Below are 8,943 nucleotides of genomic sequence, written 5' to 3' on the forward strand. Positions count from 1 at the left end.
ACCTAGGAGTGGAATTGCTGGATCATATGGAAGCTCTATGTTTAGTAGGTCCAGAAATCTCCACACAGCTCTCCATAGTGGTTGGACCAGTTTGCACTCCCACCAACAGTGCACAAGAGTTCCTTTTTCTCCACATCCTCGCCAACATTTGTTGTTGCTAGTTTTTTTAATATGTGCCATTCTCACTGGTGTGAGATGGTATCTCATGGTAGTTTTGATTTGCATTTCCCTGATTACAAGTGATGTTGAACATTTTTTCATATGTCTGTTGGCCATTTGCATTCTCAGTATCTTCTTCTGCTTCTTCTCTTCCTGCTCAGCTCCACCCTCCCTTGGGTGGGGCAGGGAACCTCCCCCTTTCCTGGGACCACCCTGTTACAGGATCGGGTAGGACGCATTAAAGACTTTATTTCCCTATTTTCTCCCTGAGTTGTACATTTTCCTTATTTCTTTTTCTCTTGTAAATAAACCTTTTATTAACCCTTTTGTGTGTGTCTATAGTAGAGTATTCATAAGTCCCTTTAAAGCGCGCGGGTGAGGACCCACAGCCAGGAACCCGTTTAATATCGGGGTTGCTCTATAACACTGCCTCCGCCCTGGCGGCCCCCGCGGCCTCCGGGCCCTGACGGTGCGGTCCAGCCCCTCCGACACGGCCTACCCAAACGCCCCTCGCCGGCACAGTCCGCGGCAGGGACGGAAACGCGCCGGGGAGGGAGAAGCCGTGGGGCCGGCCGAGGCCGGGGCGGGCAGTGGCCCGGCGCAGGCTCTAGACGGCGGGCGGCCTGAGGGCGCGGCGAGGAGGGGAGCCCAGGGGCCAGCAAGCCCGACTCTGTTTCCCGCACTAGTGGGGCAGGCCTCATCGCGAGCGTGGCGACACTCGCCAAGATGGCGACAGGCCACCCGGCCGGGGCCTCCTGCGCTCGCCGGGCGCCGTCGCCGGGGAGTGTGGGGCGGCCGCCCGCCCGACCGCGGCCACGGCCCTCGCCCTGCCCGCCCGCCCCAGTCCTCGGCCCTGCGCCTGGAGAGCGCGGCCGGAGCGCCGGGGGCGGCGCGGAGGTCGGGCGGGGAGACGCGCGAGGGAGGCCCGGGCGCGCCCCTCCTCGCTGTCCCCGCGCCGACCGCGGGAGGGGCCCCGGGTCGCCCTCCCGCCGCCCCCGGCCGCGCCCCCGGGGCCTCGCGGGGACCCGACGGCGGACTCCGCCATCCGCGCCGAGGAGACCCCGCGGGCCCGGCCGCGGCCGCGCAACTAGGATAGTCCGGACCCTGGCCGCGGGCTTCCCCTGGACCCCGCCCCCCGGCAGGAGAAGGTGCCGCATTCCCAGCCGCGCTGCGGGCGGCGGCGCCTGGGCCCGCCCCCCGGGGTCATCGCCACAATAGCGCGTAAGGGCCGGGGCGGAGCAGGACGAGGAGGGGCGGGGCAGGGCGAGCAGGGGTCGCCTGGGTCCCGGGGCGGGGCGGGGCCGGGCCGGGTCGGGTCGGGTCGCCTGGGTCCTGAGGTGTGGTGGGGCTGGGGCAGGATCAGGGCGGGGCCGGGCCGCCTGGGTACCGGGGCGGGGTTGGGGTGGAGCTAGGGTGGGGCGAGGTCTCCTGGGGCCAGGCGGGGCGGGGCCTGGGTAACGGGGCGTGGCCGGGGCGGGGGGCGTGGCCGGGGGCGGGGGGACGGGGCGGCGCCCCAGAGCGCAGGGGCTGTGGACGCGCCCTGGCCGTCAGACCGCGGGCCTCGAGCCGGCGGAAACTGCGACCTGGCCCCCCGCCCCGCCCCCGCGCCTCCCCGCCCCCGCCTACCTTGGCCGCGGGCAGCCGGCGCCGGGCCTGGCGGCCGGTGGGGCGGGCGGCGAGGGGACCGGCAGCGCCGGCGCGGGCTCTGGATCGCGCGGGGGAGGCGCTGGGTCTGCGGCCGGGCCACCCAAAAACGCCCAGACACGTCTCTGATCACGAAGCTCAGCAGCGTCGGGCCCGGGGGGTGCTTGGAGGGGAGCCCGCCCGGGACTCCGGGGCCGCTGGCCTGGCTGGCTCGCCGGCCCCGCCCCTCTCTCGCCCGGCCCCGCCGCAGCCCCCGCCTGGCCTCGGTCGCGGGGCCCCTGGCGAGGGCGGACGCAAGACGGGGTACACGCGGGTTGGGGGACAGTTCCTGCAGAGGAGCCTGCGGCCCTGAAACGCCTCCCGGCTCTCCCGGCACAGCGGCGGGGACGGGGCGCTCGCGGCCTCTGCTCGGGGCGCGCACACGAGCGGTCACCCGTGTCCACGCCCGTCTTCGTGCGGCGGGAGCCCCGAGAGGGGGAGCTGCCTGCCTGGGCGGCGTGTGGCCCCTCAGCCTGTGGGTCCCGCTGCGTGGGCGACGCGAGGCAGGACTTGGTGATCTGCCGACGCCGCGGCTCCGGGGTTGGGGGCCGGGTGAGGGTGCGCCCCGTGGGCCCCAGGGGCGATGTGGGCCCGGCCCGCGTGCCCCGAACAGCCGCCCGGGGGGCCGTTCCCTCGAGGAGGCCGGGCCGCCGCCTGGCCACGCCCCCTGGAGCCTCCGCCGCCGTCATCCCGGGGAGCGCAGAGGAGCCGCGGGGCCGCCCGGCACGGCACCCGCAGACCGCGCTCCGCAGCGCCCGGGGTGCGCGGCCCAGGGCAGGGCAGGGCGGGGCGGGGCGGGCTCTCCGGGACCTCTCTGGCCCGGGCGGCGCCGGGCCCCCTGGCCCGCCTCGGGACAGCCCGCCGGCTGCGCCTTCCCGGGGACTGGAGCCGGGGCCGCCCCGCCGCGCCCCGACTGCGTGAAGGTCCTTTCCGCGGAGGCCGCGGCACCGCGGGTGTCCGTCTCGGGCGCTGGATGGCGGAGCCCACGGGGGACGGGCGGGTTTGGGGGTGACGGGGTGTCCCCACTTTGTGGGACGGCGAGTGAGAATGACCAAGACAGATATGCTCACTGACTTGGCGGGGGGACAAGTCCAGTTCCTGGAAAGAAGAAGGGGCTCCGAGAGGCCAGCGAGGGGCTGGGGTCAGAGGACGGGAGGGCGGCGGCCGAACGGGGTGTCAGGGGGACGAGGTGTGGGGAGGACGGGCAAGGACACAGACTGGCCCCGGGGTGCCGTGGGCACAGCTGGCAGATCGCCTGTCCCCCACTCCCCGCAGCCCCCCACTTACTTTAGCGCGGTTCACAGCGGGTCTTTCCCCGTTTGTCACAGCTGCCCCTCCCCGCAGTGAGGGACGCTGCGCCCCCCGTCTCCCGCTGAGCGGCGCCCCCTGCGTCCACGCACCCTGCCCCGCCCCCCTGGGGCGCACGCCCGCCCCCGCCCCATCAGGACGGGTCTCGCGGACGCGAGTCGCCGCCCTCCGGCACGGCCAGCCGCGCTCCCCTCCCCCACACTCGGAAACGGGGCCGCCGCTGCGACGCCGCTCCCGGGAGCCCCGGGCTGGGGGGGCGTCCCGGACGGTCGCGGGAGGCGACTGTGCGTCGGGCGGAGCGTGCCCCTCGACGGCCGCGGGGACGGGGTGTGGTCGGAGGCCCGGCCGCGTTTGCGGGGATGCTGGGGGGGCGGCAGGAAAGCTGAGACACGCCCTTTCCTGCCGCGGAGCCAGAGACCCCGCAGAAAGGACGGCTGGGTGTCCCCTCGGGGCCCCCCGGGGAGGCGCCCTGCGTCTGGGGGACGAGCCGAGCAGCAGCCCCGAGGGAAAGAGTAAATAAATACAAGTCGCGCGGACTTGAGACCCACAGCGACGGCGTCCACGGAAAGACCCCGCGGGGCCGCCCTGGGGTGGAAGGAGGCTCCGTCCGGCCGTGGCCGCGCCGCCCGGAGCTGGACCCACGGCCAGGAGCGCGCAGCGCCCCCACCCCCCACCCCCCACCCCCGCTGCTCCCGAACCAGGGATTCAGCAGATCCCCGTTCGGCTGCCCACTCCCCTGGTGCACCCCCTCTGGTCTACACCCGCGCGTGGACACGCAGTCAGTGACTCTTGAAGAAGAAGGGCTGAGCCGTCGCGGCGTGAGAGCAGGGGCGGGGGCGCAGCTGCAGAGCAGCGTCATCAGCGTGGGGAGGCGGCTGTCCCGGGCGGGCGTGGGGGTGCAATGGGCCGGGCCTGGATTCCTCATGGGAGCAGGGTGATTCACTTTGGGGGCGATGCGCCGGGTCCCGGGAATATTTTGGTTAAATGCATGTGGAGCACCGTGGTGGGAACGCGCGGCGCCGCCGCAGGTGGGGTAACTGCGGGAGGCGTCCCCAGAGTGAGGTGGGGCGCCCCCGAGCTGCAGGTGGGGTAACTGCGGGAGGCGCCCCGAGAGTGAGGTGGGGCGCCCCCGAGCTGCAGGTGGGGTAACTGCGTGGAGGCGCCTGAGAGTGACATGGGGTGCTCCCGAGCTGCCGGGAGTCCCCGCTGGCAGCCACCTGCGCGGCGGCGGCTCTTCAGCCTCTCCCGAGACTGACCAGACGCCGGGATGTTCGCGGGCGAGGCCGAGCAGATCTCCGGCCCTGCGGAGGGCTCAGGGCCGAGCGGAGTGTGGGGGTACAGGCCGCCGCTCCGCCGTGCGCCGGGGCTCTGCGGCCTCCACCTGGGCGCGGGGGCGCGGGGCGGGCGCGGGGGACCCCTGGATGCGGGCGGAGCATGTAGGGGCGCCTCTGCGGCCGGGGCGGGAGCGGCGGCGGGAGAGGAGCGGACCCCGCGGGGGCGCCGGGGACAGCGCAGAGTCAGGGTGCCGCGTGCCCGGGCCCCCGGAGATCCCCGTGGCCCCAGGACCCTCCGCCCGCATGCCCGGACCCCCGTAGCCACCCCCACTGCCGCGGCCCCAGGACCACCCGTCCTTGTGCCCGGGCCCCCGGAGCCGCCCCTCGCGGCCCCAGGACCCCCGCACCCCGGCCTGCGTGCCCGGGTCCCAGGAGCCGCCCCCCGCGGCCCCAGGACCCCACGCCCGCGTGCCCGGGTCCCGGAGCCGCCCCCCGCGGCCCCAGGACCCCCCTCCCGCCTGCCGGGGCCCCCGGAGCGCGGTCCCACGCCAGGGACGCCCACGACGCCCGCTGAAGAGCCGCTCAGACCCGCCCCCCGACTCGGAGCTGCGGGGGACGGTGCGCCTGGCGGGGGCCGCGGACGGACTTGGCCCGGTTCAGAGCAGGTCTGGGGTGAGCGTCCCCCAAGCTCTGCCCTGGCCGGGCGGGACGACCCTGGAGGCGCCGCGGCCCCCAGAATGCGGACGCGGCCCGGGAGCGGCCCGAGGAGACCTGGGGGGAGGGCGAGCTGCCGCCGGGGACCCCGCCAGGGACCCCGAGCCGCAGACGCAGCGGGGGAGCAGGAGCCCGAAGCCCCCGAAACCCCGGCCCCCGGCGCACGGGGGCAGCCCACGGAGGGCGGGGCTCACGGCCACGCCAGCGGCTGGGGACGGGGCGGGGGGCGCCTTCTCGTGGCCCCGGGGCAGGGGGAGCTAGGGGCCCCTCTGAGCCCCCGAAAGGAGAGTCGGGGTGCCCGAAGCTCCTGGGGGGGGGGGGGTTCTCCGCAGCAGGCGGGAGAGTCTCAAAGAGCCGCTCCGACCAGCCGAGGCGGGAGCCGAGCCGGGAGCCCTGCCCGCTGGGACGAGCCGCGGGGCTCCCGGAGCAGCTGCGTCCCTCGCGGCCCCCGTGGGGGAGGCCCGCGGGCGGGAGGGCGAGGGCGGAGGAGCCGCGGGGCGGGCGGGGACGGGGCCTGCGGGGACGCCCGGAGCGGCCCGCGGGAGCTGGTCTCAGGGCCTGGCGCAGGGTCCGGGCAGCGGGGGACGAGGCCTGGATCGGCGGGGACGGCGGTGAGCGCCCCTGGGGCGGGGCGGTCACCCAGGAGAGCTGCGGTCTCAGACCTCAGAGCGCGCGCAGCGGTGGGGTTGGTATGGGGGGCGCTGAGCTCGCGGCCGGAGAGGCGGGAGCCGACGCCCCTGCGGGGAGCGGGTCTGTGGGGGGCGTCGGGAGCGACCATGGGGTCCTGCACACGGGCGCCTCGTTCCGCCCGCGGAGCGCCCGGTCTGGAAGGAGCGGGTCTCCGCTGTGTCTGTGGTGCTGCGGAGCTCGGGGCGCCGCTCAGCCGTGCGGGTCGTTGCCTCAGGGTCCCGTGGCCAGAGAAGCCAGGGGGCACGGTACGGAGACGGCAAGTGGCGAGGTGCACGGGGGCGGGTAGGGGAGACGGATCCTTGCGTGGTTGCGCCCAACGCCTAGTGGCAAACCTGCAGCTGGAAAACAGGGGGCCTTTGGGTGAGCGAGCTCTCTCGGCTGCTGGGGGTGGGCTCCTGGGGAGCCGTGGGCCCCTGGGGAGGGATGCGACCCTGCGGGAGGGGAGGGCCCCTGGGGAGGGGAGGGCCCTTGCGGAGGGGTGGGCCTCTGCGCGGTGGTGGAGAGTAGGCCCCTGGCGAGGCGTGGGCCCCGGGGAAGGGGCAGGCCCCTGCGGGGGGGGGGGGGGTCTGTGGGTGGTTGGGCCCCTGCAAGGGGGGGTGGGCCCTGGGGAGGGGCCTGTGCACACTGCACCCCTGGGCCGCCGGGCTGCGAAAATAAAGGCTCCGCGGAGAGCAAGGAGCAGAGGAAGACCAGTGCTGCAAACAAGGTCGCTGCAAACAAGGCGGAGGATGTGGAGGGTCCTGGGGGGATAGGGTCCTGGGGATAGAGGGTCCAGGGGCAGAGGGTCCGGGGTGTAGAGGGTGCAGGGGGGAGAGGGTCCTGGGGGTAGAGGGTTGGGGGGCAGAGGGTGGGGGGAGAGGGTCCCGGAGGTAGAGGGTGCCTGGAGGGAGAGGGTCTGCGGGGGTGTAGAGGGTCCTGGGGGTAGAGGTTCCAGGGGGTAGAGGGACCCTCTACATCCCCCGCCTTGTTTGCAGCTGCCGTTCTCAATTAAATACATTTCTTAAGACACCTCACTTTATATGCATTTTGAGTTACAACATTCTATTTTTTAATTTTTATTTATTTTTTAAAAAGATTTATTTATTTCTACAAGTACTGGGTACAGTCAGAAGTGCAGGAGGGTGAGAGAATTCGCCAGAGCCAGAGCGGGGAGCAGAACAGGCAGACTGACGAAGTACACTGCTGAGGGGACCCTCGCCAGTGGCCGGGGATCGAACCGGTGCTGCAGAGGCTGTGGGCAGCTTTGCAGCCCAGGGCTCAACGGCTGGGCCTCCAAGGAGGCCCCTTGTCTCGTTTATTAATTGTACATAAACATGTGGCTTTATTTCTGGGCTCTCCATTCTATTCCATTAGCCTGTGTGTCTGATTTTGTTCCATTGCCATGCTGCTTTAATTACTCTGGCTTTATAGCATAGTGGAAATCAGGAGTGTGATACCTTCATTCCCCCCCCCCTTTTTTTTTTTTAAAGATTTTTTTTTTTTTTAATAGAGGCATGTTTTTTATTTATTTATTTATTTGTTTGTTTGTTTGTTTTGTTTATACATGCACTGGGTACAGTCAGAAACGCGGGAGGGTGAGAGGATTCACCAGAGCCAGAGCGGGGAGCAGAGCAGGCAGAAGGACCGAAGTACACTGCTGAGGGGAGCAGCGGGCAGCAGGAGAGTCTGCGCGCCATGCGGGACCCTCCTCCGGTGACTGGGGAGCAGCCGGGGATTGAACCGGCGCTGCAGAGGCTGCGGGCAGCTTGGCAACTCAGCGCTCAACCGCTGCGCCACCAGGGAGGCCCCATTTCCCCCCTTTGATATCAGGAAAGCTTTGGCTATTTGGGGTCTTTTGTGATTTCTTATGAACTTCAGTAACCTTTATTCTATTTCTTTGAAGAATACCATTGGGATTTTTATTGGGATTGCACTGTATCTCTAAATTGCTTTGGGCTGGATGGCCATTTTAACAATGTTGATTCCTCCAACCCATAAGCTGGGTATATATTTTTTTAAAGATTTATTTATTTATTTATACAAGCACTGTGTACAGTCAGTAGCGTGGGAGGATGAGAGAATTCACCAGAGCCAGAGTGGGGAACAGAACAGTGATGAAGTACACTGCTGAGGGGAGCAGCAGGCGCTGCAGGAGAGGTCTGCGCGCCATGTGGGATCCTCCCTGGTGGCCGGGGATCTACTTGGCGCTGCAAAGGCTGCAGGCAGCTTCGCAGCCCAGTGCTCAACCACTGCGCCACCAGGGGAGGCCCTAGCTGGGTATAGGCATATCTATTTATTTAAATGAAGGAGGATGGAGTACAGATGATCCAGGGTCTGTTGGCCAGGCTAAATTTCATTCTTTGTCCTTAGAGTAATGGATAAACATAATCCTTGTTGTTAACTTTCACAGCATTTACAGGATGACACTGAGAATTTCTTGTGTTTTTTAAATAACTAAGAATGTCTCACCCCTTGCCCTACCCACCAAAAAACCTCTTTCCTCATATGAATGACCTCTGCATTCTGGCAGTAACTTTCATATTATGCATAGGAATATAATAAAAATGAACATGAAATTCTGCCTGACAGGCATAAAATAAAAGAAAATATTTGGGAATGTAATTTATTTAATAAATAAGATGAACTGAATGTTGATGGAAGAACAGTTAATAGTTTAATCAAAAGTATATTATATAGGGCCTCCCCTGGTGGCGCAGGCAGTTGAGCGCCATGCTCTGAAGCTGTCCACAGCCTCTGCAGTGCCAGTTCTATCCCAGCCGGCTGGCGAGGGTCCCACATGGTGCACAGACCTCTCCTGCCGCCCACTGTTCCTCTCAGCAGTGTACTTCGTCAGTCTGCCTGTTCTGTTCCCCGCTCTGGCTCTGGTGAATCCTCTCACCTCCCGTGCCTCTGGCCTATACCCTGGTTCTTGTATGAATAAGTAAATATTTTTTTTAAAGGTGTATATATATATATATATATATATATATATATATAATAGAGAGAGAGAGAGAGAGAGAGAGAGAGAGAGAGAGTCTGTTTTCTTCTGAATAACTTTTAGAGCATACTGACCAATCTCATATATAAACATAATTAGCACATTTCTAGAAGAATCTGAGTGTAGTGTCATTCAGAA

The sequence above is a fragment of the Talpa occidentalis genome, unplaced genomic scaffold, assembly GCF_014898055.3.
Source record: "Talpa occidentalis isolate TD23 unplaced genomic scaffold, MPIMG_talOcc4v2.1, whole genome shotgun sequence".
Taxonomy (NCBI): domain Eukaryota; kingdom Metazoa; phylum Chordata; class Mammalia; order Eulipotyphla; family Talpidae; genus Talpa; species Talpa occidentalis.